At 33.3% G+C, this 6,928-nt stretch overlaps 1 non-coding gene across 1 annotated transcript; it reads left to right on the top strand.

Annotated features, from left to right (window-relative positions):
* Positions 1–887: 887 nt before the first annotated feature.
* Positions 888–994, top strand: LOC133813542 (small nucleolar RNA R71). Its single transcript, XR_009884550.1, has one exon. It is a non-coding gene; the product is annotated as a small nucleolar RNA R71 (small nucleolar RNA).
* The last annotated feature ends 5,934 nt before the right edge of the window (positions 995–6,928 follow it).

Genomic DNA, 6,928 nt, shown 5'->3' with positions numbered 1-6,928 from the left:
GACTCTTTTCTTTTTCTTTTTCGTTTTCAACCTCGGGTATGTAATCGGGTTTGACAATTTTCTTTCCAGACCTAAGAGTTGAAATTGATTTGACTTCTCCATTATGACTAGACTTTCCTATCTCATATTGACCTTTTGGATTAGGGATAGGTTGACTAGGGAATGTTCCTTTTTCTCTATCAGCTAAAGCAGTGGCGAGTTGTCCTACTTGTGTCTCGAGTTTGGTAATAGATTGAGATTGATTTTGTAGGATTTGTTGGGTGGATTGCATAAATTGTTGTAAAATATCTTCTAAGGAAGGTTTTCTTTGTTGCGGATATGGTTGATTTTGTGGGGCATGAGCTTGATTTTATGTGTTGTATTGGTGCCCTTGATTCATTTGGGGTTGGTTTTGTCTCCATGAAAAGTTCGGATGGTTTCTCCAATTTGGATTGTAGGTGGATGAAAATGGGCTATCATTTGGTTTCCCATAAGTATGAAGTGCATTGGCCTCCTCAGAAAAGGCTTCTTGGTAGGAAGGACATGATTGGGCATTATGGCAAGGACTAGAACATATAGAACAAACATCTTTTCTTGGTTGTATTGGAGAATTTATAGTTTGGCTTATGGCTAAAGCTTCTACTTTTCTCGCTAATTTGTCTAAGGATGTTCTTAAGTCTAATTCTTCTTTTACTTCATACCTTCCTCCTCTTTTTGGTGAATTAGTTGACCTAGACCTAGGATCAAAATAATTCCATTGTTGTGAATTGACAGATAAATCTTCAAGGGCGTCCCACGCCTCTTGTCCTTGAAATTTTAAAAAATTTCCAGTATGCATAGATTGAATCATTTGACGATTAGAGGGAGTCAAACCATCATAAAAATATTTTACAAGTCTCCATTTTTCAAAACCATGATGAGGACATTTTAATAATAAATCTTTAAATCTTTCCCAACATTCATAAAACTCTTTATTATCTTTTTGAAAAAACTCGGAGATTTCTCTCCTTAGACTATCAGTTTTAGACATTGGAAAAAATTTCAACAAGAATTTATTATAAAGTTGATCCCATGTAGTTATAGACCCCGTGGGAAGGGAATTTAACCAAGCTTTTGATTTGTCTTTTAATGAAAAAGGGAACAATCTTAGTTTGACCGACTCATCAGAAAAATTTTGAAATTTAAATGTTGAGCAAATTTCTAAGAAATCTTTGACATGCATGTAAGGATCCTCTCTATCTAACCCATAAAAAGATGGCAATAATTGAATGATTGCGGGTTTAAGCTCAAAATGAGTAGCAGAAGTAGTGGGTAAAACAATGCATGAAGGAGCATTAGATGAAATAGGTGCAAAATATTCAAGCAAAGTTTTTTCAGGCACAACATTTTCATCAATAGGATTAGCAATAGGTTCCATGATGTTCAAATTTTTACTAACACTTTCAATTTCAAACAATGATAAACGTCTTTTTACTAATCGTTTTTTAGAGTTACGTTCCCAATGATGCATACAATTTTCACAAACAAGGCAACAAGGATAATCTCAAACAAACAATTTTCTGATGTGGAAGATCAGTTAAAACCGCAACCACAGAGCATACTTAGAATTTTTAGAGATTTCACAACAATATAATTCTTATGGTTTACTTGTCCCCAGGCCTATTTGATTCCACTTACTCGCGCACTACTAACAACTCCCCGAGGTTAATTAGTAGAGGCGGATGGGAATTTTGTTCAAATTTCCTTTAAGCAAAAATTGCTTATGGTGAAAGGACAAGATTTAGGTTTCTTTTTTTTTTTTTCAAGTATTTTTCACAATGTTACACTAAAATATTATAGAAGACAAAGAAAAAAATAAGGCAAAAAAAAAAGAAATTAAATAAAACTAAAATTTAGGCAAGAGTAGGGAGGCATAACATGCCATCAACCATAACAAAATTAAGGTAAAAACTAGGAGGCACAAGTGCCATCAACTTAAACATAAGATAGAGGACTAGGAGGCAAAAATTGCCATCAACTAGCTAGGAGGCAAAATTGCCATCAACTAGTAATTTGCGGAAATTAAATAACATAAAAATTACAACAAACTAAATAAAGAAAATTACAACAAATGTTAGGAGGCACAAGTGCCGTCAACTAACAAAGATATAAAAGAAATAAAATTACACAAAATTATAACAAAATTAGGAGGCACAAGTGCCATCGACTATAAAAATTAAAAGGATAGATAGGAGGCACAAGTGTCGTCACAAAAAAAACAATAAATATAGAAATATAAGTATATATATAATTTTTTTAATGGGTGGTTGAACCGTCCCAAATTTCTTTTTATCTTTTTTTTTTTTAGATTTTATAGATATGTATATTTTTTTAGTTTTTTTTTTTTTTTTAAGTGCAAAAAATTAAAATAACTAGTAGAAGAATTTACTAACCTTGAGATAATTTTCATTTCTTTTCTCTTGCAACTCCCCGGCAACGGCGCCAAAAACTTGATGGACCCCAAAACGGGTATGTTTAAAAATTTATACTCGCAAGCGCACGAATCGTATTTATAGAATAGTTTTCGTGTAAGCACGAGATCGACCCCAAGGGAGTTGTCTAAAATCAAAAAGAAAACTATTTTAAGTCAAAAGTAATAAATTCTAACCTAGTTCCGAAGATTGATGAGTTTTAATATTATGAACATGAAATAAAAGATTGAAAAATAAAGCTATTTAAGATAATGAAAATAAACCAATAATGATTTGACAATAAGTGTTAAAAGAAAAGATTATTAAGATACTAGAATCCACAAAATGTAAGTTTAATAATATTTATTAGTATATTGATTCCCAAGTTTTAGTGATAGTTAAAATAATTTAAACTATCATTTTCCAAAAAAGATTTAGAATTTTAAGCACAAATTTCTTATAAAAAGATAGGATTTTTCTTCACTTTTCAAAATTATAATTTCAAAGCATTTAGTGTAAATCAATCTAATGAAATAACAAATAAATCAATGAACATTATTTATAAGGCAAAACATAATATTTTTGTTCTAAGCATGGATGTGTACAATTTAATGACACATCTTACGCAAAGAATATTATGTTTATGCACTAATGAAGAACAAAGTGTAAATATGTTCTAACAATCTAAAATACAAGATATTTAAGATGTAAAAAAATATATGTAGAAGAAAAATCCATAAACTTTGTTGTATTACAAGGGAAATCAACATACAACATAAATATTACCTAGTTACAAGTTGCTTCATCATGATCTTAATAATCTTATGAAAAAGATTAGAAGCACATAACTAGAGTAGAAATTACAAAATAAAAGACATACATACTTGCAAAATGCTCTTGAAAAAACCCAAATGGAAGAGAGAATGGTAGAGAGAAAATGAGAGAAAAAGATGGTAACCAAAACATTAAGCACCCCAAAATGGTCTTCAAAACCCTTATTTATAGCCAAAATGAGATTATTAAAATAATCAATTTAAATTAAGTAAATTGATTAAATTAATAATAATATGGTAAATAGGGGTAAATTGTAGGAGTGATGATGATTTTGGGGTAAAAAGTGTGTAGGAAATGGGTAAAAAGGTGGCATTTTAGACAAGGGGACAATGAGCAAATTTATGGGCTCAATGGGTGTATGGACAGCAGTGACAGGCGGCTGGGGCGCTAAGGGGCCTGCTGGGCGAGCTGGGGTTGGGCCGGTTGACAGGCCCACGGTGGCTTGTTGGCTTCATGCATGCGTGGTTGAAGCTGGCCAAATGGAAGAGCTGGGCAATTATGCTAGGCGTTGGAGGCAAGTGCATATGAGGAGATGTTGGGTGACAGCTGGCGTGAAGGATGGCAGAAGCAATTGATGCAGCTGGGAGTGCAAAGGAAGGCAGAAGCAATTGATGCAGCTGGGCCGTACGGTTGGCAAGCGTGGGCTTTGGTGTGGGCCTGCTGAAGGAGATGGGTTTTGCCAATTTTTTCTATTTCTTTTTCACAAATGCCACTCTTCTTTCTTACTTTTCCCCAAAACTATAATATAATTCCTACAAGATAAAAATAAATTAAATAACAATCAAATATTTTCAAATATAAATAAATCATATTAATTCTTTAAAAATATTGATTATAACTTAATTTAATATAGCATTTAAGTTCACAAGAATTACACTTTTAACTTCTAACTTAACAATACAAATTTCAAATAATTAAATTACAACATATTATAATAAAATATCTATAAAAACATATAAAAATCTAGAGAACTCTAATAAGACTAATAAATTAAAAATTACATAAAAACTTAATAAGTTAATTAAAAACTCAAGAACTAAGCAACAATTAGCATATAAAATAGTGGTAAAATAACTCTATTTTGTAGAGTTATCATAGACATATATATATGTCTAAGTTTTGAAGAGGTGATATCACATCCTAAAATCTTTTAGAGCTCTTTTGTCTATTTTATTTAAATATTTTGGTAATGGTTTTTTGTAAAAATCTCACATACTTTACAAATCATTATGGATATTATACTTGTAGTTTATATTTAAGGTAATCCTTTGTTCACTTTAATTTGTATAAAAATTAGTATTTTTTTTTCTTATATGAATGATTAATTAACTGATCAATATTTCTTAATTAGTTATAATTTTTTAATTCATCAAATTTATATTAATAATTAATATATCATACATATTTATAATACTTTTTTTAGTATACATTTTAAAGTATTTAAATTTGTTAATTCTATATTATATATTGAAAAAATTATATAGTATATAATATAAAAAGAAGGTTTATATATTGTAACGTCTTGGATAACCAACACCGTTACATTGTGTGTCTATAAATGTGCAAGACTTGCTAATCAAGTCGTTTAGTTGAAAATGTGATCCTAAAACCATAATCGAGTTGGGTTAAAAGATTTTGGTCATGAATAGATAAATTTACATTTAGATAAACGTTTGGTACATGGGATCCCAAAAATAGGGTATTAAGGATAATTACAAAATTTCAAAAGTCATATACATTCACAAGCCACTCTAATGGCAAAATAAACATTTTAGGTTTTCATGTCCCTGTACTATCCCTCGACCGTGGCGGTCGAGCAGCTGACTATGTACATCTTGCCCCCAGAGCTCTCCAACTCAGGATTGGTCCACTTTACCCTTGCCTTTACCTGCACCACATAGCACCCGTGAGCCAAGACCCAGCAAGAAAACCATAATATAGAGCATAAACAATACAAATAATCAAATGATCCATAAAGCAGTTAACCAGGTATTAACACCTTATGACAGACACATAATCAATGCTAGAAATCAACAAATCACAAACCATTTAAACCAGTATTCAACAAGCTATAGGCAACAACTTAACAACAGTAAACACATCATAGTCATCATACAATATCCAGGGTCGACGCCCTTAGGACGCACCCTCTATTTAACCCACTGACTCCGGCTCGCTTAGGCCGAACTCAATGATTATTTAGTTAACCTCAGCTCTTAGTGGTCAAGTCGCATCTTGTGCGCAAATATCAATTCCGGCACTCTTAGGTCGTTTATTTCATGCTCACAAGGCATGTCATAATCATACAACATTGTATTCGAATATAGGGAACCCTAGTCCCAACATAGCCACATAAATGAGTGCAGTTTTCTTACCTTAAATTCCGAGCGGGGAAGGCGATATGGTCCCGAGCACGATCCTTAGCTCCGAGCCTTGGCGATAAACCTAGTCATAATGTCCATTGATATTCATCAACTTCCAATCAAAATGAAATACCTAAGAGACAGAAACTGTAATGCCCTGGTTACCCCAGAACAGTTACGGTGATCGGTGAACCGAAAATTTGACCCGCTACCCGAGTCCTTTGGTTAAAAACGTGCTTCTAAGTGTTATTAACATGCTAAGGTGGAAAACCAATAAAAAGGAAAGGATATATTTTATTAAATACATAAAACTGTTCATGGGCCCATAAAATATTTTACAAGTTATTTACAACTCAAAATAGTCATTACTGTTTCAAATTTACAAATCCGCCGACCTAAGTAGAAAAAATAGGGTGAACCCCCTAGTTCCTCTAAGAACTCCTTGGCCGTGGTGGTCAAGCAGCCCCATATGTACACATCACCACCTAAGCTCTCCACTCAAGGTTGGGTGAGCTTTTCTTTCCCTTTACCTGCACCACATAGCACCCATGAGCCAAGGCCCAGCAAGAAAACACAATATAGCATGATATAATATCAACAATGATCATAATAATCACTCAGGACTATCAGTCCAAAATAGGTAAGTGACAGTCGCAAAAGTCACTAAGTTGGGTATAACTCCCTTTAGCCTTGTGACGATAGGGTCACCGGGGCTTAACAGATAAGTGAACCTTTCACTAGCTTAAACAGGATAGGTGCATGATGACTAGTCACCAACATAACCTTCCTCATGACCATAGAGTCATAACCCTGGAACATCGTTCCCTAGCCATGTGACGAACGGTCACCTGGGCCTTAGGCCCTGGCTCTGAGTAACTAGCTTAGACTAGCCAAGTGCTTATAAGTTTCATCGACCTTAGGGTCAGTCCAGCATTAATGTCTTAGAGCCATTCAATGCTGATATCGATTAGATCTAATCTTCATTCGGCCCTGCGTTCAGGACGCTTATGCCATTTCTGACTCTTAGGTCAGTGTCCCTGACTAATCAGTGTCATAACAAGTAAACAATATTCGCTAGCATTTAATATGCAATCAATGTCCACATTTATCAACCAACATTGTAACATCCCAAATTTCCTAATAGGTCTTAGTGCCTGGATTAGGGGGCCGGGAGGCAATAATTGAGTTATTATATGAATTATATTATAATATAATCATGCTTGTATGTTAGAGATATTAAATATGTGTATGTGGACCCATTTCTTATAAGAAGGGTATTTAGTAATTTGACCTGTTTGGGGT

The sequence above is a fragment of the Humulus lupulus genome, chromosome 1 (assembly GCF_963169125.1).
Source record: "Humulus lupulus chromosome 1, drHumLupu1.1, whole genome shotgun sequence".
Taxonomy (NCBI): domain Eukaryota; kingdom Viridiplantae; phylum Streptophyta; class Magnoliopsida; order Rosales; family Cannabaceae; genus Humulus; species Humulus lupulus.
This window is presented reverse-complemented; position numbering and strand designations above follow the sequence as displayed.